This window comes from Ceratotherium simum, chromosome 3 (assembly GCF_057802395.1).
Source record: "Ceratotherium simum simum isolate JZ-2026a chromosome 3, ASM5780239v1, whole genome shotgun sequence".
NCBI lineage: Eukaryota > Metazoa > Chordata > Mammalia > Perissodactyla > Rhinocerotidae > Ceratotherium > Ceratotherium simum.
Genome location: NC_141902.1, coordinates 7846280 through 7870099, shown reverse-complemented (window position 1 = coordinate 7870099; position 23820 = coordinate 7846280).

Below are 23820 nucleotides of genomic sequence, written 5' to 3'. Positions count from 1 at the left end.
AACTATTGACTTACTATATATTATGTGATGATTTTAAATATTTCTGTAGTAAATATACTTTGTATGAATTTTTTTCATTAAATACCAAGATCTGTTTCTTTTCATTAGACTAAGATATGAAATATCAAGGACTGTTTCTTGGCTATCTGTCATACACAACTAATCTTTCTCAGAATTTTACATTATTATACTGTTAATTATTGAAATTCTGTAATATATAGTTCAATTTTGTTTAAAAATTATCTCAAATTTACAGGAAACTGCAGTAGAGACAACTGGATTATTATTTTTGAAGTATTCAGTCCTCCACTATTCTAAAAGAGTTTGTGTAGGTGTATTTGTTTCAAGTTGTTTGCAGGGCCATGCTTCCTCTGAAGACTCTGGGGAAGACTCCTTCCTTGCCTCTTGTGGCTTCTGGGGGCTCTCAGCAATCCGTGCATTGCTTGGCTTGCAGCTATGTCATTCCAAGTTTGGCCCTCATCTTACACGGCCTTCTTTTTGTGTGTCTTTGTGTTTTGTCCTCTTCTTACAAGGACATCAGCCATTGAATTTGGGGCCCACCCTCGATCTAGTATGGTATCCTCTTGAGATCTTGAACTAATTACATCATCAAGGACCCTAATGACAAATAAAGTGACATTCTGGAATTCAATAGGGACATAAATTTTTTAGGGGGGAAGAGAAATTCTGCTACAGTAGGATTAAAGGTTTGATAGAATTCATCAGTGAAATAGGATATGTTTTGGGAATGTTTCCTTTCTTTAAGAATTTATTTTTTTAGGATAGTTCTAAGTTCACAGGAAAATTGAAAGGAAGATTTCCCATATCTCCTGCCCCCACACACACATAGCCTCCCCCATTATCAACAACCCCCACCAAAGTGGTACATTTCTTACAATTGATAAGGCTACAGTGACACATCTTAATTACCCAAAGTCCATAGTTTACATTGAAGCTCACTTCTTGGTGTTGTACATTCTATGCGTTTGGACAAATGTATAATGACATGTATCCAACATTATAGTATCATAGAGTATATTCACTATCTTGAAAACCCCCTATTCTCTGCCTATTCATCCCTCCCATCCCCCAAACCCCAACAGTCACTGATCTTTTTACTGACTCCATAGTTTTGTCTTTTCCAGAAAGTCATATAGTTGGAATCTTACAGTATGTAGCCTTTTCAGATTGGTTGCTTTTACTTAGTAATATGCATTTAAGATTCCTCCATGTTTTTTCATGGCTTGATAGCTCATTTCTTTTTAGCGCTGAATAATATTCCAATGTCTGAATGTGCCAGAGTTTATTTATCCATTCACCTACTGCAGGACAACTTGGTTGCTTCTAAGTTTTGGCAATTATGAATACAGTGCTATAAACATCCATGGAAAAGCTTTTGTGTGGATATAAGTTCTGGAAAGGTTTTTAATAACAATTTCAATGCATGCAATTAGTAAAGAGCTATAGATATTTTCTATTTCTTATGAAGCAGTTTTGGTAATTTGGGCTATTCAAGGAATTTGTCCATTTCCTCTACCTTTTGACATTCATTGAGTATTGATAACAAATGGATTGGGAATCTCCAGATGTCCCAATCTCTTCTCTCATTATTTTATAACTTATTGAGATTCCCTAATGTTTACTCAATCTCAACTGACAGGTGTTTATTATTCAAAATTTCTGTTCATGAGCTACAGGACCCAAGCAAGGTTTTTATTGTAAATGAATGTTAATTTTTATCCAAGACTTTAAAGGTTGCTAATATGATGTTATTATTTTTCCGTTAATATATCATCATTAATCAATTTTGTTAACCTTGCATTCCTAGAATAATAAAATGAGTTGCAGAGCGCCGCCTTATTTTGTGTTCTGTAATCAAGTTTTTGTAACATCCAGATGATCTAGGCTCTAAATGTTGAGCAGGTTTGCAGCTAAAGATATGTAGTTCTGATGTTTTTTGTGGGAAAACATTAACTATTTAATTTTATTGTTTCTAAGATTATTAATATTTTCTATATTTTAGTCAGTTTTTAAGTTATATTTTTCTAGTAATTTATTCTTTTCATCTACATTTTTATATATGTCTGGAAAAATATTCATAATATTCTCTCAGTATTTATTTAATCTCTGTAGTACCTTGAATGTCTCCCTTTTAACATTTAATACTCTTTGTATAAAGTCTCATCAATTTTTTTGTGTGTGTGTGAGGAAGATCAGCCCTGAGCCAACATCTATGCTAATCCTCCTCTTTTTGCTGAGGAAGACCGGCTCTGAGCTAACATCTATTGCCAATCATCCTCCTTTTTTCCCCCAAAGCCCCAGTAGAGAGTTGTATGTCATAGTTGCACATCCTTCTAGTTGCTGTATGTGGGACGCAGCCTCAGCATGGCTGGAGAAGCGGTGCATCGGTGCACGCCCAGGATCTGAACCCAGGCCGCCAGTAGCAGAGCACATGCACTTAACTGCTAAGCCACGGGGCCGGCCCTCACCAATTTTTTATTCAGAATATAGAGATTTTTCTATATGATAATGTTTTTTTCAGATAATCAGCTTTAACTTTGTTGATTATCTCTGTTGAATGTTTGACTATACTCTGTTATTTTTGTATTTGCATTTAATATTTCCTTATAATTCTTTAGTTTATTATATTGTTCTTTTTCTTATTTCATAAGTTGGAAGATTAGATTGTTTTATTTTTTCATTAGTAAACATTTAAGACTATAATGTTTTGTTTAAGAAACATTTGTCTTCCTCCTACAAGTTTGAAACTTAGAATTTTTTTGTTTCTTTTTTTTTATCTGAGGAAGATTCACCCTGAGCTAACATCTGTGCCCATCTTCCTCTACTTTGTATGTGAGTCACTGCCACAGCATGGCTGATGAGTAGTGTAGGTCCGCGCGTGGGATCCGAGCCCAAAAAACTGGGCCGCCAAAGCGGAGCACATTGAACTTAACCACTACACCACAGGGCCAACGCCAAAACTTAGTGTTTTTATTGTCATAAAATTCTAAATATTTTCAAATTTCTGTCATGATTTATTCTTTGACTCATGATTTTTTATAACGATTTTTTTAATTTCCAAATATATGGGGCTTTCAAAATTTTTTTAAAAATTATTTTAAATATAAGTGCATTGTAGTGAGAAAATGTATTTTGTATAATACAAACTTTTTTTAATACTCGAAGGCCAGGTTTGTGTCCCAGTATATAGTCCCTTCTTATAAATGTGTCCTTGAAAATATATACTTAAAAAAATGTGTATATTCTTTTTTGCGTTGATATAGAGTTCTTAATATATCTGTCCATTAGATCAATGTTACTAATTGAACTTCTAAAATCTTCTACAATCTTAATAATCTTTTATCTCCCTGATCAAGTAATTATAGTCATAAGTATATTAAAATTCCTTGTAAAGTAGTAGATTTGTTAATTTCTTTTTGTATGTCTATCATTTTTGAGGTTTATTATATTCTTTGAAAACAAAATTTCGACTTTTTATATATTTTTGGCCATTGAAACATTTTCATTATATATTTAGTCTAGTGCTTTAAATAGTTTTGGCTTCAAAATTTGTGGTTTCTTTCTAAATTATATAAGTTCTGCTTTCTATTAGTTGAACTTTTCCTGGTTAAATCTCCCTGTGGAACTTTTGTGTAACAGAGATTAGAAGGAGAACAGAGATTAGAGTTAGTTTGAAAGTACCATATTTGGAGAAAATACTACCAGATAAGATATTCTGCCCCACCTGTCTTTATTTTTGTCAGTTTCCTGGAAAATATACTTTACTTCTGCCTCTTAAGAAGGATAATAATTAGAAAACTTAAATTAAAGCCAGGAAATGGAATTAGTGTATGGAATATTCCAGGGTTTTAAAAAATTCCCCTTACTTTCCTTCCCTGGGTACTGTTTTTACTAGTCTCAAACATGTTGTGTTTTCTTTTGACTTAGACCTTTGTTAATAGTTAGTAATTATATACTCTTAACTGGAACAAGTTAAATTTGCCATATTATTAAGTAGAATTTACTAAATGGTACTGGATTCTTAGGTTAATATAGTTGCTGAGAATTTAACACTTTACCATCCTAATATATAGATGGTGAGAATTAAATACTAGGTAAAGATTTAATTAAATAACCTAATTCATTATTTTAATGAATGATAGATTATTATTTCTGTTCAAAAAAGCTGAAATGATATGTGTTTGTAAAAAATAGAGGAAATGACCACTTGTAGGTTCAGTAGATTCAGCACATGTGGAAGTGATGACATTTAAGGAAGGCCATGGTTGTATGGGGATATGGATGGATGGGAGATAGAAGTAAAGATAATTCCAGATGTAGGTAAGAGGGTGAGCAAAGTCATAAGAGAGAATTTGTGATTTAAAACTAACAAAATATATTCATCCAAAATATAAATGGTATTAGGGTGAGTTTCCCTCCTTTTCATCTCCATTGTGGGTACCAACAGCTGTGGCTCACCCAGTGTCAGTTCCTTCTCTTCTTCTCGTGGACAGATGGTCATTGTATGTATTGGGTGTGGTCAAGTGACCAGATAAAAAGCTATTCTCCACTCTCTCCTGCAGTAGCTGCCTTGTGATTAACTTCAGCCTAGGGATATAAGGGAAAGCTATTGAGTGGATCTTTCATAAAAGTTTCTTACAGGTGGTAGAGGAGGGGGGGTTAGCGGTCAGTGTTGGCTGACTTAGCCTGCACATGTGTTTTGTTCAGTGCCTTTTTCTTTCTTATTTTGTTATTCTCTGGAACATTAACATTATGACTGGAACTCCAGTAGCCATCTTGGGACTGTGCACAAATAAGCATAGAATAAGGATGACTGAGACAAGAGTCTGGGTTCTTAATGTCATTAAAGTGTTCTGGTACTAGCTCTGGACCACTGCCTTTATATTTCTTTTCATGTGATAAAATTAAAACCCCTAATTTTTTGGAGCCACACTTTTCAGATCCATGTTACCAGAAGTCAAATGCAATTCCTTGTTAATATAGTATTAGGGTAATTGTTTTGAATTGTAATTTATAAAATACATTAACCTTAGAAAACAAAATTACAATTAACACTCCCTTGACAAAATATTACTTTACATTAGTACTGAAAACTATTTTTGTCAGCTATTTATTGAATACTTAAATATTGAAAATTAAATATTAGCACATTTATTATTGTTTATTTATTGTTGTTCAGATACTAGTGAACAAATATTACCCCAAATATTTAATGCACAGTACGTACGTGGTGCTACAAAAGTGCATTTTTCTCACGTGTTAGATCAATATTAATGGAGTGCAAAAATATACATTTTAGGGTTCTGCATATAACTGTGGTAGTTGTAATAAAATTGCATACACTGGAAAGAGTCTTTAAATAAATAATTGAATAAGAATGGTAAATTGAATGGTATATAACTTTATACCTCAAATAACTGCTCAAAAATTCTCATCTGATTCTTATGAAGGGTTTAACATTGAGTCATTGATTTATACAAATGGATTCTAGATGCCGTAACTATGAAAATCTATTGAATGAAACAGAAATTTACCACATACCACTTAATTTTCTTTTTTCTATGCTAAAGCAAATAGTTGTCAAAGCTACTGAACGCGTGGAAAAGAGTTTTGGAAGTTCAAGCGTGATTGTGCCTGTTCTGATGGCTTGCTGTTGTGAATATTTCATAGACTTTTTTTGTGAAACAAACCAAGCTGATTTAAGGTTGATGATGAACCTGTCAGCTGTGAATTTCTTTGTTTCATTATTCTTTCACTTTTTCTGGAAGGATGATCTCAGTTTATATCATTCAATTGAACTTTGTCCAGTTGCCTTTATTTATCTTAAACACTGTTTTTATTGCCCTGATATATGCCAACCCAGAGGCTTTGGCTCGGGCTTGTTGGGATGGTTAGGTGTGAGATTCGTGAAAGGACCCTGAAATCAGAGAAGTATAGTAATATTATCATTATTATTTCTTTTGTGTCAGTTACTGTGAGAATTCATTATAGGATATTTCTTCTGGAAAATTAACCAGAGATGCTATCTATGCCAAATCTGCATGTACTCTAAAACGTATATAACCTAGCTGTTGCTATTCGAGCCAGTAACAGATTTTATTAGGGTAAGTGGGCTCTGCTGGTATCTGAAAGATTTGTGCTGGTGATTCTGTATTTTCCGGTCGGTATTTGTCTCTTTGGACTTGTATGAGCATAAGCTTGCACGCACTGCTTTTTACTTTAGAAAGGAGAAAACCCTCACAAACTAGAAGACTATGCATTTTTATCAGCTTGCTTAGAGAAATAGTCTGACACAATTTATTTTCATTTTGCTTCTCTCAAGGTAAAGTACATGCTCCAGGGTAAGAAAAGAAATAGGGAAGAGATATTCCCCTGGATTGATAGACGTGACATTTGTGCAAGTAGGGAGACAGAATGATTCACAAAAATGGACTAGGAAGGAAGAAAGGTGAAATGTAATAGCTGGAACTAATGTTATCAACCCAATCTGTTATCTGAGCTCACAAGTTAAACTTAGCATTGCGATGTCAGCGTTTCTCCGGGAAAGTAGAACGCTATAAATATCCACTGCTTGGAAGCGATATTTGACCTATAAAGAACCACCATCCCCACAGCACTTGCTGCAGAAATCCGATAACGGTTGTCTGCAGAGTGGCAGACTTTCTTTGGCGTGAGCTGAACAGAGAGAAGTCCCATGTAAAAAAGTGATAAAATACGTTGTGAATTTTCCAGTTTGGACTGACACGTTTTGTTCATTATATATTTTCAAGAATTGCCAGATTTAGCCCAGCATCATGAGCACTGTCTTAACAGAAACTGTGATATTTCAGTTCCAAAACATACTAATCGTTGGATGGTGCAATTCCATAAAAATTGTAATCCTGATTGATGAAGCGGCACTATTATTTCCTGTTTCAAAGCATGTTTTCATGTTTCAGCACGAATGACTTAGAACTGTCTGGAATGCCACAAAACGATTTATAGACTCTATAGAAACTGATAGGCTTATCTTCATTTTGTTTTGTTTGATTGTGTTTTGGGTATTTAGCTGGTCAGAGAAATGCTAATGGAGCAAATACTCCAGTCTAGTATTTTCCCCATTGCAGAAAAATGTTGATTTTTTTTTGAAATAGAAACACTGTTTTTCACACTATTCACAGAACGTGATAACATTTGCATTAGGCATCAGTCTATGGGTAACAGGTTTATTCAAAGGTTATTTCCCATAATCATTTCTGAAACAATTCCTGCCGATTCTCTGTTAGTAGCACTGTGACTACTGCCGCTCTGGCATTTGATTTTGATTTATTTTACTTCCATCCAACCTGAAAAAAGTATATTTTAGCCATATACACTTTAACAAATGTTCATTCTCCCTCAAATTTTTATTATTCTTTTTTATGCAACAATATTTTACAATTAATGAAAAACTTCAAAATTATTATTTAAAGATATGTAATAATTACTCCCTAGATAGAAAGATAAGTAGGTTAAGATTGTGTTTTTTATCAATGAGGGTGTTGGTAAAGTTATAGCAACAATAAATGATGAAATACAAATCATTCTTAATGCCAAAGCTCTGAGAAAACAACTGTTCACATTTGGTGAATGCATTTCCATATTTTTATAATAAAATTTATAAAATAAATACTACTCATAATATATTAAAACTTAAATTGCTTTGCTTAAAAATACAATAATAACCACAAAAGAATAATTTTAATAGATATAACTTTGTTCTACATTAGGCATTATAGTAGTTTAAATACCTTGTTGTGGAACTAGGTTACTTCCATTTTTTCAACTACATAAATATTCCTACCAATAATTTTTCTTTGATTATTTATTATTCAACATAAATTCCTAGAAGCTAAATATGTGAGTCATAGGAGAGATACTTTTTATCGATTTGGCAAAACAGAGTACAATTGCCTGCTAGAAACTCCAACATTTTAGGCTCTCACCTGCATTGGCTGAGAGTGCTCATTTCTCCATATCCTGATCAGTATTGGGTACTATCACAGTTTGCTGTATAGATAGAGAAAAAGTGTCCTTTTAAATTTTATTTTAACGATTTATAATGAAGATTTTTAAAAATATAATAATTGGCTACATTCATGTTTTCCCTAATGAGCCGTCTAATCAATCCCTCGTCCCCTGTTTCATGTGGGTACTGGACTATTTCTCCTTTGTGATTTGTAAGATTATCATGTGAAATAAGAATATAGGCAATCAATTTTCGTATTTATTATAAATATTTTTCCTAGTTATAGGAAGGCTTATTCAGTTAAATCTGTGCGTTTTTGCCCTCCTCCCTCCCACCTCCTTTTGGGACGATTTAACAAAGTCATTTTCCAAGGGAAGATTCTATTAACTTTTTTTTTCTATAAGTTCCTTTTAATTTTGTGTTTTACTTTTAAATCTTGAATACATCTGTAATTTGTTGGCACTAAATGAGAATAAGTATTTAGTTTTGTTATCTTTTTAATAAATCCCAAGTAGCTACCTATTTGAAAAAGCATTTGCTTACTGTTTATTGAACAATGCTTCTTTCTTTTGATGATTTGGTGGTTGCTTTATTAATTAAATTTCAAATGTCAAAGCATACAAACAACCAAATTGTAATCATGCAAGGATTTTTTCTGTACATCATTTAAAAGCTATTTACCAAGTTCCTTTTATAAGACCAAAGTTTTCAGTAAGAAAGTGTTATATTTCCATGATGATTTTTTCTGTTTCTCTTTAAAGATTAGTATGAATCAGGGTGAAACTCCCAAAATGATTCTTTTATTGCTTAAATATTCTTGTTTAATTTATTCTCATGAAAATTAATTTTTATTTTGGATTTCTACCGTCATTCTCTCCATAGTTGTCTAGATTAGAGCAATATCATTTACTGAACTACGTGGAATTTATAATATTATTCACATAAATATATCATAACTCACCTGAATGCTGGGTCTTAGATTGGTCCTCTTGAGTCATTTGTCCGTCTTTGATCATTAAGGTCAGTTCTTTGCCAATGGTAGAGCTCAGGCCAGCCCAGTTGTCTCTTAGTCCTGTCCAAATCTTCCGTGAGCAATTTAACTTGCTGGGGGAAAAGTCAAAGAATAAAGCTGACTGGTCTCACTTTGAATTTATGGCCCAATAATTAAGACAGGTATAATCACTGTGGCTGGAAATCCTCCTGATTTTCAACTGTCCCAAATAATTATTTTATATCTTTTTTTTACCTCAAACTTTCAACAAGCACTTACCTAACAACAAGATGACAAGCTTTTCAAATTTTATCCAGAAAAATGAAAGCTATTAGACAAGAACTGCCACATTTCACGCGGACCAAATCAAGCTAAGCACACTGTATCAATCATCAATGTCTTCCCCTTTGAAATGAAAGTAGCGATGCTGATTATGTGGTGGTCTCTTCATCTTCTCAAGGATTTTACTCCTGTGATCCTCCTCCCTTCTATTTATATACTATCAGCATAACTCTATGATGGCCTTTAGGGAAAATATGCACTTACCACAACTCTGTTCCCCTAAAACTAACTATCTCAATTCCCCTTCACCCCACTTCACAGGAAAACCTCCCCCCAAATTGTGCATGCTCAGTGTCTCCACGTGCCTCATTCGTTCTCTTATTAATCTACTCTGATAGGATGAATGTCTCCTCTCCACAGAAATTACTACCATCAAATTGTCAAAGGTCATAAGTGTGCCAAATCCAGTGCTTACTTCTTATTAATCAAGGGAATATTATGGAAGTCCCCCTTTCCTTACCAATGTCCCCTGAAGGCCACAATTGTCTCCTAGATGCTACATGTGTTTCTTGCCAAGACTTTTCTTTGAAATCCAAACTTGTACATTTCCTCCCTAAAGTCCCACTTGGATGTTTAATATATTTCTCAAAATCAAGAGATGAAAAACAGAATTCTTGGAATTTTCAGCATGTCTTTGTCTCATTGTATTATCTCTGCTAAATGCTTCTTAACATTATGTCTATTGTATTGGCTTTTTTTTTCTTTCATAGGGGTACATAAAATAACGGTGTTATTTTAGAATGGATAATATCTTAGTTTCATGAAATGCATATATTTAGAAAGTTTTTGACGTTAGTTAGGCCAACACATTAATTGTGCTTGAGAGTTGAGTCACAACTTTACCAGAATTCACTGAGCTTTACTCAGAGAGCAGTGTTCTCAATGGCTTTTTGCTGCACCTAGTGTCTATCAATCCTAATGCTATGATAGATTGAATTACTGTTTGTAGTTACCTGCTTTCCCTCTCTGCAGGCACTGAGGGGTGTGCAGTCTATTCTAGTATAGTTCTAGCAGTAATTGACTTGCACCTATAAAGTCTTGCCAGGATTCTACAACCCTGACGATTGCCATGTGAATTACACAATTCCCATTGAAATCAGCCTTGGCCAAGTGACTTGCTAGGACAACAGAATGGGAGCAGAAATGACATACTTGAAGTGTCATTGCATTCTTTTGCTATTCCCTTTCTTCCTTATATCATAACAATGGCATGACCCAGCTGAGGGTGGCTCTTTTATCCTGGGTCCTAGAATGAAGCCTTTTGTAGCACATTGGCAATTGACTCACAGCAAATATAAAACAACAGCAAGGAACAACATTATGTGTAATCCACTGAGATTTGGGAGTTGCTTATTCCTACAGAAGAATTTACTGAAAATTGACTAATATGAATACATTTAGTGAATATATATTTTTTCTTGCCATGTGCTAGGCATTTATGGCATGCTGAAATAGAGTCGTTAGCATGACAGGCAACCTCCTTCATGGAGCTTACATTTTTAAGGGAGAAACAAACAATAAACAAGTAAACAAACAAAAGAAACAGATTATTTCGGAGAGTGGTAGGTGCTACTGATAATACATAACAGTGTGTCTTTGGAACTGGATAGTCCTAGGACTTGAACAGGATGATCAGGAAGGGCCTTCTAAGAGGCATGACTTTTGAGCTAAAATGTGAATAACAACAAGAAACTAACAATACGAAGCTCTGAGGGCACAGGTTTCTAGGCAGGCTTTACAGAAAATCCAAAGACGGGAAAGCAGGACTGGGGCGTATTAGGAGAACAGAAACAAAGCCAGTAAGCGTGGCACGTGGTGAGCTAGGAAGGCAATGGTAGAGAAATTTCAGAGAGGGCAGAGCCCAAGTTATGCCAGGCCTCCTTGGGCTCAGGAAGGGGCGTGTAGTCTATTCTTAGGCGAGTCTACTGTAATCAACCCACACATGGAACACGCTTTCAATACATGATACATCAATGAGATCACTGATACAATACATCCTGATGTCATTACTTTTATTTCCATTGAATTTTTGTTTCCTATTTGTTATCTTTTACTTTCATTGTCACCTTGGGTCCTTATCCCTTAGGCTATGCCAGGTGATTTTGACTTGGTAATGCCTACAACACTACAGTGCACATTCACCCTTCCGATAAATCCCTTTTTGTCATTTAACACTCCAGTTCAATCTACCCCATCTCCAGGGCCCTGCACTGGTGCCAACTCCACATGGTTAGCCAGCATGCCTGGTGAGTCTGCCCTCATCTTCTAAGAAGGAACTACAAAAGCTGTTCTTTTTCTTTTTTATTTAAATGTTCTCAGTCAACCTTATGGTTATATTCATAAGGATATTCTCTCTTTAGATGGTGGAGAATCAGCATCTAAGTTAGTTTTAGGATCAGTTATTAAAAAGAAAAAGAAAATAACCCAGTAGCCGTCAACCCTGTCTTCTGCATATGGTGATTATAAATTTAAAATATTTTGCCTCTAACATTTTCTTGAAATGAGAAATCAATTTTCTGTTAGTTTAGGGCATAAAAATAGCTGCAACTAAGGGAAGAGTTATCCAATTAATTGCAAAAGGATAAGAAAAATATCTTTAGTCAAAAGTACCTGGATTTGGAGTACAAAGTATTCTGTCTTCCTGTAGCCTTTGGAAACTTATCTGATAGTCTTGAGTATCTATTTTCCCCTTGTATATAATTTTGATCCTCCAATATTTGTGAATGTCATTCAAGAATACGTGTACTAGATACTAAAAATTCAAGGCTAGAGAATATTTATGTTGAGAAGCAGGATTAGACTAGAGGATGATTTTAGACAAAAGAACATAATTTACTGAAATTAATACACGTATATGATTCTGAGCTTCCTATAAGTATCTAATTTTCAAGATTATTGTATATATTGGTAAAATAAATGCAGGTAAAAACCTCAGCTGACTTACTGTTATTGTTATTAAATAACTATATTGCATTGTTCTCCGTCTACTTTAGAATATTTTTTATGCTACTGAATATCTTAATCTGAGAATTTATCACATTGTAATTTTATATTTCGTGTAAAGGTGTAAGTGGGGATTAAATCAATACTGAATTTCAAAAAATATTTTGACTATGAAAATATGTTGGTTAACAGATCTAGTGTGTTTTTTTCCAAATATTCTTAAATATATTTTCCAAAAATTTTCAGTGATTAGGTGTAAAATTGGACGGAAATTTCCATCTAGTCCTTGGTCCTAATGAGGATGTGCTATTCACATTGTGGCCTGTTCCTCTGGTTACATCTCTCCTGCTGGCTGGAAACCTGGCACAGCCTGTGGATATCCCCAAATTAGAATCTCCAAGTGCTGGCAGGAAATGTTCCGTACCCGGCAACCAAGGCTTTTAGGATTCAACTCGACCTCTTTTCAGTTTAATTTGCAATATTCCAAATCATTAGATGCCGTTTATTCATACATTTCTATTTACCTTAAACACTTCACTTTGCCTGAAATACATCTTATCATATGCAATGATGTTTCAAGATGTAGATACATTTCCTGAAGCTCATGATAAAAAATTATACTCTGAACATGGAAGAATTAATACAAACTCCAAGCATACTGGTGGCCTGTGTCTGACTCAGGAAAGCGAATTCATAGATGAGGAGCTTGATTCAATTTGGATAAAGGGAGAACTCCTGTTATTATCTGTAAATACGTGTTTGATAGGTACTCTCTCATGATGGAGGTGGGGGTGGTAATTAGCAATTTAAGGAAAAGGATTGTTGTCAGCAGGTAAGAAACTAAAACATAATTCACATTTGAAGGTTGTGGGCCACCTAGGGCCTTTTTAGGTCACTGGTTCTTGTGGGTTCTGGGTGCATCCAGTTAATATATTGTTCTACACATGCATCATTGCGTAAATATCTTAACCGGATGCTTCAGAATTCCATGAATTGCAGAGAGAGAACATTTTAATACAATATACTTCTCAATTCTGCCTGACTTTTGTAACTGATTCAAAATGTATATTTCTAAATGTATTCCACTAAAATATGTAGTCAGATCTAAGTTCAAATTTTAGCTAGTTAAAATAAAAAATGGAGACCAGCCTTGAAAATTCCCGGAGCAGACAAAACCAGTTTAGTTGTACAAACACAGCTTAATTGATTTAGCTTATTTTGTAGGACTAACTTGATCCGGGTCATTTCTTGCTCATGCCTCTGGACTTAATAAGCAAAACTTAAAATGTTCTCCATAATTGATATGAGGCAACCACTAACAAATTCCCTATCATTTAGGAAATTCTAATATTTTAACCAATCCCTGTGAAGACTAAGGAGTTATGGCCTCCTCACTCTATCAGCTGCTTGCTAACAACACACCCCTGGGTCTCATTCCATGTTTGGTTTGAGTGCTTTTGTTCGCAAACTGTCTTTTTAGCGTGTGCACAATAAAATTTTACTAATTACTACTTCGGTGAGTCATTGATTTTACTTCTGTTATTTCTGAACTTCTGACAGGCTTTATTACTAAAATATTTCTAAATATAGGCAAATTTTCAGGTCTTTGTTTATAATACCTACATCATAGTTAGCCATAAGGTTCACGTGAAATAATGAAAATATTCGGGCACGAAGAGCATATCATAAACATTCAGCAAATTTTGGCTTTTATTAGTACTCACAATAATCAAAACTAGTTCTAAATCAAACAATTTAAGAACAAAAGAATACATTCTAGCTGAGGTAAAATCCCTTATAACTCTTCAGTCAGAATGAGAATTAAATTTCTAGACATAGGGCATATTTTTAATGTGACACTCAGAAAAATCTTACCAATAAAGTTATAATTCTGATTGTAATTTATCCCTAAATAAAGACTATAAACAGTTACACTTCTGAAAAAACTTTAGTCTGTAGTTTGCTAATTTTACATGAGTAGGAGTATACAGACACAAATGCAATATTAATTTGAGAAATACACGTAAGTATTTGATCAGGAATTAATACAGGGATTCAACAATGTTTTCTGTCGTCGCATTATGTTTAGAATGAAACAAAACATGAAAGGAGTGGAGGCAAAATTACATTAATCACATACTGAGATACTTCTGAACGGGCAAAAGGCCAGCAGTTAAAACGTGCCCTTAGCTTTCCCAGACATTCAAGTTTTGTGATCAGGTCTACTCAGCGTGAGGTTGCGCTTTTTTATTGATATATCTTTCTTTCTTTGATATTTTCATTAATCATGACTTTGACTTTCATTAATCACATTATGACAGACAACTCCAATCAATTTTTAAAAGTTAAATTTTGAAAACAACTCCATTTGAAGGAGAGGTGCAAGTTGCATTTCTCAACCACATTTAGTCCCCGAGAGTTTGATTTGCCATATATCATTCCAAAATGTTATACAAGACATTGTACATTTTTTTAAGAATCTGATCAAATCAATGGCATAACAGTTATTATTCCTAGGGCATGTCTTAAAAAAATTAAATTGATTTAAAATTCATTCATAGAAAAATATCACATGGATATTAGTACAGGTGGTATATAGATATGATAGACATTGTCAACACGTACAAGGAAGACTGACTTTTGAGAAATATTGCCAAGACATCTACTAAATATTTTGGAATAATTTTAAGGTATCAGAAGTAATATTACTTGTTTTAGTTATTTTAGATGTTCCGCCCCTGAAAAAAACAGCCCACATTAGGTTGTAAATCTAACCACATAAGCTTGTGAGTGCATTCCTGCTTACTAACTTACGTCCATTCACAGTTTGTGAGACATTAAGTTTTTTGTTGATGTTTTAATGTAATCTTCATATTACTAATGAATGTTAACTTCAAGACCAATCTTCAAATTACTTTTTTTCCCAAAAATCTTGACTTGAGATAATCATGGAAAGAAAATTCAGGAAGTATATTTAAATCTATTATGTCTTGTCTACAGTGCTTCCTTCATATAACCATAGAAGCAGAGTTTGTCATACACGAAAGCAGATTAACTATTTTGACCAGGGAAAAACATATTTTTTTTAGAAACCTGTCCTGGAACCATTTCATTGTGGTCTCTTGTTTATATCACTTTATAAAGAAGGCAGGAGTGGTTTGGCAAAAGTTTCCAAGCAAGTATTTAGTGAAATATTACAGTTTATAAGTAGCTAAGAGTTATGTGTTATCTCGTCAATTATTTTGTTTTTAAGAAATATAATCTTATTTATGTCCGTGTGTTATTCAAACCCTGGCCCTTAGAACACTTGTGGTATAATCACCTGTGGTGATGTTTAAAATGCATTTTCATGAACCACTGCTCATCCAGTAAACTAGAATCTCCACGGGAAGGGCCTGGGAATCTTAATTTCCTCCAAGGTTCCTAATTACACTGAAAATGAAGTTTGAGAATCAAGGATACCTACATGAGATTCTGATTAGAGATCATTGTCACGATAATCGAGAGCATGCTTCTCATTCTTTTCTTTTTTAGATGTTACTGTTTGTATAGAACAACACAATTTGCAGATGCTTCTTTACATATTCAGAAGTATTTTCTGTGTAAGAAGTTATGCCATTCCCACTGTCGGCGTTGGTCAACGCATGGGGAAGATCAACTTTATTTTCTCAGTGTGTCAGTCAGGGCCCAATGAGAAACAGATGACATACACAAATTTGAATAACTCAAAGAGAGTTTATTTATGAAAAATCATTTCAAAAATTTGGATGGTATATAGGTGTGAAATGCTTTGTAGCTAATGTAATGCTGCTGTACTTTGCACGTATTTGTGTTTAAATGCACATCTATATGTCAGTAGAATACTTCTGTGCTGTGTATGTGACCATATGTGAAAAGGAGAGGACTAAAAAGAGAAAAAAATCACCTCTCACTGCAGACACTGCTTTCTCATTGAAGGACCACTTCATTTTCCACACTTTCTTCTCATAATCTCTGGTTTAATTTTTCTTAATGTGTTTATCTCCTTTGCTAAATTTCACACTTAACACCCCTTCTAACTATTTTTATTTTTTCCTATTTATGCATAATGGCACTCAAAATATATGGTGTAATTATTATGCATTGTTTTTGTTTCTGATTTACATTAACATACATATATACACATCGAGTGCATATTTATTCATACAACTGTTTTCATATTCTTATTTATTTCTAATGTAAATGTCACAATTAATTGTGTCACAAAAAATGTCACATAATAAATTGGTACTTTCAATGACATTTAACTTTTGTTGAATAGTTTGTAGATTAATATAAACACATTTCAATTTTGTTTGCTTTCTAGGTTAATTGGAAGATTGTACAATTAATTTTTAACAGAGATTTTATTTCTTTATTTTTTTGTGTGCGTGAGGAAGATCAGCCCTGAGCTAATATCCATGCTAATCCTTCTCTTTTTGCTGAGGAAGACCGACTCTGAGCTAACATCTATTGCCAATCCTCCTCCTTTTTTTCCCCAAAGCCCCAGTAGATAGTTGTATGTCATAGTTGCACATCCTTCTAGTTGCTGTATGTGGGACGCGGCCTCAGCATGGCTGGAGAAGAGGTGCCTCAGTGTGCGCCCAGGATCCTAACCTGGGCCGCCAGTAGTGGAGCGCGCGCACTGAACCGCTAAGCCACGGGGCGGGTCCCCAGAGATTTTATTTCAACAATTATTCCTTTCTTCTGTTTGCACTATTTGTTCACAGGATGCCTAACATAATTTACCTCATCCAAATTCGCCTCCTTATTTCATTTAAAATGTTATGACTCTTGTCTCCCCATCCAGCCCTGCAGGAACCTGGGGAACGTTGGCTTTACCCCTAGCCAGCACAGGCAATTTTTCAGTTGCTGCAAACAGAGAAGCAGCATTTTCCTTACGTCATGTCTGCTTGCTCCTGCCTTATGATTGGACCATTGCTGCCACTTTTCTGACAACTAATTCAGCTAGCTGTGAGATGTAGCTTTACCAAGGAATCAATAATGTCATTTTAAAGTCTAGGCAGGGTAGAAATTCAGCTATTTTTCACCTTTACCAATTCCCAAAGTCTAAGTGCTTAAGTTGTCAGACAAATAAGAGAAATAGCAAGGGAGGATTTTGAAATATCCATCCCAGGAGGTATTTAAAAATAGCATAGAATTACAACTATCTCTGATGTAGGTGTATTCTTGCTTGAAAATATAGCTGCTCATTTTCACTCTTTAAGAAAGTGTTATTTTTTGTGTCAGTTGTTTAGAATTTTTTTTAAAAAAGTAGTAATTTAAGGAAGATATTTATAGAGAACCATATTTAAACATAAATATAGTGAAAACCTTATGAAGTGATAGCATATTTACTGGATCAGTGTTGGGACAGTACTGGTAAACTCAACTGTCTGTAGAATTTAGAGACTTCTCGGAGGTAACAGCATCATAACCATTTCAATAACTTCACACTATTTATTTTTTAGGACTTGAACTCTTGGTGAGTTGACCTTGGATCATGTTCAGATTTCTCAGAAGAAAAGTTTGTAAAGTTTTGAAATACAATAGTACCAGGTAGGACTGCTCAAAGTGCACTGTGAGGTTCATTTTCGAACTTCTTTTTCTGCTCTCAAAACAGCAATAAATAACAGGCGGAAGCCATGCCTGGGTGAGGGCAGGGGGTATATGGGGTATCTCTGTACTTCCAATTTCGCTGTGAACTTAAAACTCTGCTAAAAATATTGCCTTTAAAATAAAAGAAACAATGACAGTTAAATATTTATTTAAGATTTTAAAAATATATATATTCACAATAAAGATTACAGTTTTCTTCTCACAGGACTACAGGCAGCTGCAATCCAGGTCGTAGCCTTGGATCTGCTGTGTCCTCGGTCTACAACTGGGCAAATGGATGGGAGTCTGACTCTTGCAATAATAATAATAAAAAAGACTAAGAAAGCACTGAATACATGGTACTTTGCAATAAATTAAGTGTTGTCCCAGTTAAAATGCCAACAAATTTGCTTTGGAAACCTACAAAACAATGAAGAAAAATATCCTGGAAAAAAATATATTTGGCCAGTGCTACCAGATACTAAAACACATTATGAATTTTTGATAATTATGATTATTGAATTTTGTAGAAGAGAAAATATTATATATAAATTAAATGCATGCTATTCCCCAAATAGGCATATATGCAGACTTCAGTTTATGATAAAGGTGGTGAGTGAGTAAAAGAGAGCTTATACAGGGCAGATCATGCTGTTGAGACAGATTGCCCAACTTATTGGCACCATTCCCACAAAGATATATGAGAGAGAGAGAGAGTGAGAGAGAGAGAGAGCCCTAACTTATTCTATATACCAAACTAAATTCTACATTAATCAAATATTTGAGCAAAAAAACCCCATAAAATTTTATAAAAAATGAATAAATGTGTTCAGAATGAAAAATCATTTCTAAGCTAGACATAAAATCCAGAAGGCATAAATGAAATTTTTGATGAATTTGACTACATAAATATTTAATATTTTGAGTGGGAATAAATAACAAAACACAAGTTAAAAAGCAAACTGTAGTAGTGAGTAAAAATATTAAGAATACATATGATAAGAAGGTGTTTGATTTCTTTAATATCACATGTAAAGAGTTTAGACCAAGCAATAAAAAAAGATGAATTGCACATTACAAAATGGACATAGGAATTGAAAATGCAATTTATAAAAAATGAATAGTCAATCATGCATGACTATATGAAAAGACGTAAAACATATTAAGTTGTAGTTGTTCTAAATATGTAGCCCTGAGTAACCAGCATAAGAAATAAAAAAGAAATATACTGGAAGCATTCTATGTGCACCTCCCTGAGACTCTGTCTCTCTGTCCTACACCAGAGTTAACATGATCCTAGATTTGTTTATCTTTCTCTTGATTTTCTTTCAAGTTTCCTCACTTCTGTGCATATTTTTCACTCAATCTTCTCATAATGAGTCTCATCCACACTGATACATGACTAGAATTTATTCATTAACTGCTGCACCGAGGCTGGTTTGCTGTGAAATTAAACAAGTTTAGATCTGAGGGACGATTGGTTGATTGGGAGAGTTGATTGGTTGATTGGTTGATGGGAGAGTCCTTGGTAATGTGTTCACATGGCCACATGCTTTAAAAAGTGCACAAGTGTATTATTTTAACCACAGTCTGTAAACCTTGTTGCCTCTTTCCACATAAACTTCCCCTCTGTTATACCTAACTTTGTGTTGAATAGTTTTGTAGTGGCCATAGGAATTTGCTTTTTTTATGTTTTTTTGGTCCAGCTGAGTAGAAATTTGTATACTAGTAAATGCATATAATTTTGGAAGAATTTAAAAGAAAATATGAAGATAATAATCTTGGGAAGAGTGGTTAGAGAGTGAGGAGAGCACACTTTTCATCTTTTCTACTCTGAGTTTTTAACGCATGTGAACATATTATTATTTAAATAATCATTATTTAATAAGTTTATTAATAGACTTTATTTTTTGAGCAAAGAATGCCCACATATTCCCTCAACACCCCTCTCAGTTTCCCTATAATTAACATCTTGTGTTATCATGGTACATATGTTATAATTAATGAGCCTATATTGATACATTATTGTTAACTAAAGTTTATAGTTTACATTAGAGTTCTCTCTTCCCATCGTATCTACTATGGAGTTTTGACAAATATATAATGACATATACCCACTGTTATACAGTGTCATTTCACTACCTTAAAAGTTTCACTACCTTAAAAATCCCCTGTGCACCACCTATTCCTCTCTCCCTCCCACACTCTACCCCTGAACTGGCACTGATACTTTTATTATTCTGCCTTTTTCATAAGGTCATATGGTGGGAATCATACAATATGTAGCCTTTTCAGATTGACTTCTTTCACTTAACAATGTGCATTTAAGGTTCATCCATGTCTTTTCTTGGCTTGATAGCTCATTTCATTATATGGATGTACCACAGTTTGTTTATCCATTCTCCTATTGAACGGCCTCTTGGTTGCTTCCAAGTTGTGGCAATTATGAATAAAGCTGCTATAAACATTTCTGTGCAGGTTTTAAGTGGACAGAAAGTTTCAACTCATCTGAGTAAGTAAAAAAGTCACACAATTGCTATGTTGTAGAGTATGTTTAGTTTGTAAGAAGCTGCCAAGCTGTCTTTCAGAGTGACCATACCACTCGTGTTCCCACCAACAATAAGTGAATGTTTCTGTTGCCCCCTTCTTACCAGCATTTATTATTGTCAGTGTTTTGGCTTTAGCACTTTTAACAGGTGTGTAGTGGTATCTCATTGCTTTTTAATTTACAATTCCCTAATGACATATGATGTTGAGCATATTTTCATATGATTTTTTGCCATCTGTGTGTCTTCTTTGGTGCAGTGTCTGTTCAGATCTTTTGCTTCAAGATTATTCTTCAATTGGGTTGTTTGTTTTCTTATTGTTGAGTTTTAAGTGTTCTTTGTGAACTTTGGATACCAATTTTTTTATCAAGTATAAATTTTGCAAAGATTTCTCCCAGTATGTAATCTGTGTTTTCAGTCTCTTAATGGGTTCTTTTGCAGATCAATTTTTAATTTCAATAAAATAATAACATAATTTTTTTCTTTCATCGTTTGTGCTTTTGGTGTTGTATCTAAAAAGTTGCCATCAACCTCAAGTTCACCTATATATTCTCCTATGTTATTTTCTAAGACTTTAGTAGTTCTCCATTATCATGTAGGCCAATGATTGATTTTTGAATTAATTCTTGATAAGGGTGTAAGGTCTGTGTCTAGATTCTTTTTTTTGAACGTAGATGTCCAGTTGTTTCAGCATCATTTGTTGAAAAAACTGTCTTGGCTCCATTGTATTGCCTTCGCTCCTTTGTCAAAGATCAGTTAGCTATATTAGTGTGGGTCTATTTCTGGACTCTACTCTGTTCCATTGATCTATTTGTCTACTATTTTTCCAATACTACACTGTCTTGATTACTGCAGTTTTATAGTATCTTGAAATCAGGTAGTGTCAGCCCTCCAATTTTGTTCTTCTCATTCAATACTGTGTTGATTATTCTGGTTCTTTTGCCTTTTCATATAAACTCTAGAAGCAGTTTGTCTATATCCACAAAATAACTAACTGGGATTTTGATTGAGATTGTATAGAATCTCTAGATTATGTTGGTAAGATCTGACATCTTGACAATAATGAGTCTTCGTACAAGTCCATGGACTATCTCTGCATTTGTTTAGAAAGTCTTTGATTTCTATCATCAGAGTTTTGTAGTTTTCTTCATATGTTTTATATATAATTGGTTAGATTTATATCTAAATATTTCATTTTTTGATGCTAATTTAAATGCTATTGTGTTTTTTATTTCAAATTTAATTAGTTCGTGGCTGGTATATAGAAAAGTGATTGACGTGTGTGTGTGTGTGTGTGTGTGTGTGTGTGTATTTGCATATTTGTATACCATGAAATCCTGCTATAATTGTTTATTAGTTCCAGGAGATTTTTATTGTTATTGTTTTTTTTTGCTTCTTTGGGATTTTCTGCATAGACAAAAAATATCTGTGAACAAAGAAAGTTTTCTTTCTTTCTTCCCAAACTGTATACCTTTTATTTCCTTTTCTTATCTTGCATTATCTGAGAATTGCAGTGTGGTGTTTTATAGGATCAGTTGGAGGAAACATCCTTGCCTTGTTCCTGATTTAGCTGGAAAATTTCTAGTTTTCCATCATTGACTATGAGATTAGCTGTAGTGTTTTTTAGACGTTTTTTATCAAGTTGAGAAAGTTCCTGTCTATTGCTCAATTGCTTTATGTACTTTGGTGCTCCTGTGTTAGGTGTATATATATTTATAAGTGTTATGTCCTCTTGGTGGAGTGTCCCTTTTATCATTATATACTGCCCCTCCTTGTCTCTCATTGCCTTTTTTATCTTGAAGTCTTCTTTATCCGATGCGAGTATGGCAACACCTGCTTTCTTTTGTTTGCCATTAGCTTGGATTATTGCCTTCCATCCCTTCACTCTGAGCCTGTGTTTGTCTTTAGAACTGAGATGTGTTTCCTGGAGGCAGCATATTGTTGAGTCTTGTTTTTTAATCCATCTGGCCACTCTGTCTTTTGATTTGAGAATTCAATCCATTCACATTTAGAGTGATTATTGATACATGAGAGCTTAATATTGCCATTGTATCACTATTTCTCGGTTGTTGTGTTTTTTCCCTGCTTCTCGTCCCATGTGTTTTCGACTGCCAGTTCAATTTGGTGATTCTCTATGACGGTTTTCTCAGTTTTCTCCAACATACTTATTGACTTACTGTCTCTTTGTTCTAACTATTGTTGATAGAAGGGTAGTGTACTCTCTATAATTGTGGATATGTCTATTATTTCTTGCAGTTTTATGGTCTTTTAGCTTTGCTACATATATATTTATACTCTGTTATTCAGTGCATAAGTATTTAGGATTTTTTTGTCCTCCTATTTAATTGGCCACTTTATTATTGGGAAATTACCATATTCATTTCTGGTGTCATTTTTTGCTTTAAAATCAGGTTACTCTGATATTAACATAGCCACTTCAATTTCCTTGTTTGAATAACGATAGCAGGTTATATTTTTCCATCATTTTATTTTTAATCAATTTTCTTCTTTATATTTAATTTTTCATAAGCAGCATATAGTTGGGTCTTGCTTTTTTCTCATCTGAAAAAATATCTGCCTTTTAATTGGGTTATTTAGGCTATTTCCATATAATGTGAGTATTGATATTGTTGGATATATATCTACCATCTTGGTATTGGTTTTCTATTTGTCCTGACTTTTTTCTTGTTTCTTATTTCTTTATTTCTACCTTTTTTGTATGGAGTTTAAAACAATCTACAAGTGGCTACAACTAACAAGAGAATTTAGCAAGGTTAGAAGGATATACATTTAACATACAAAAATAATGTACAATGTATTGATAGTATGTAAAATTATTACAATGCATTATAAGATATACTATATATTATTAGTATTATTAGTATATGTTATTAGTATAAGGTATAGTATAAGGCTTATTCTATAGCATCAAAACCAATTTATCCTCATGTTTAATCCTAATTGAACATGTGCAAGATTTCTAGGATGAAATTACATATATATATTTCAAATATATATATATTAGAAATTTAAAAAGACCTATATAGGTGGAAAATTTCTTATAAATTAATACTACAAAGAAGATTTAAAAATGGGCAATATGTTTGAACCATCATTTAACTAAAAAAAAATGTATGTCTAACAAACAAATAATCACCACAGTTCAAATAATCAGCACAATGCAACACCACTATACATCTACTAGAATGGCTGAAGATAAAATAGTAGACAAACCACATACTGGAATCCTGTATTTGCTCGATACTTTTTCCCACCATATTTTGTCTCTCCAGACATTCTAGTTAGCCAGCTGTATATGTCACTGTCACAATTTTACCTAAAATTAGCACCCATGATGTAGTTCAAATTTAGAT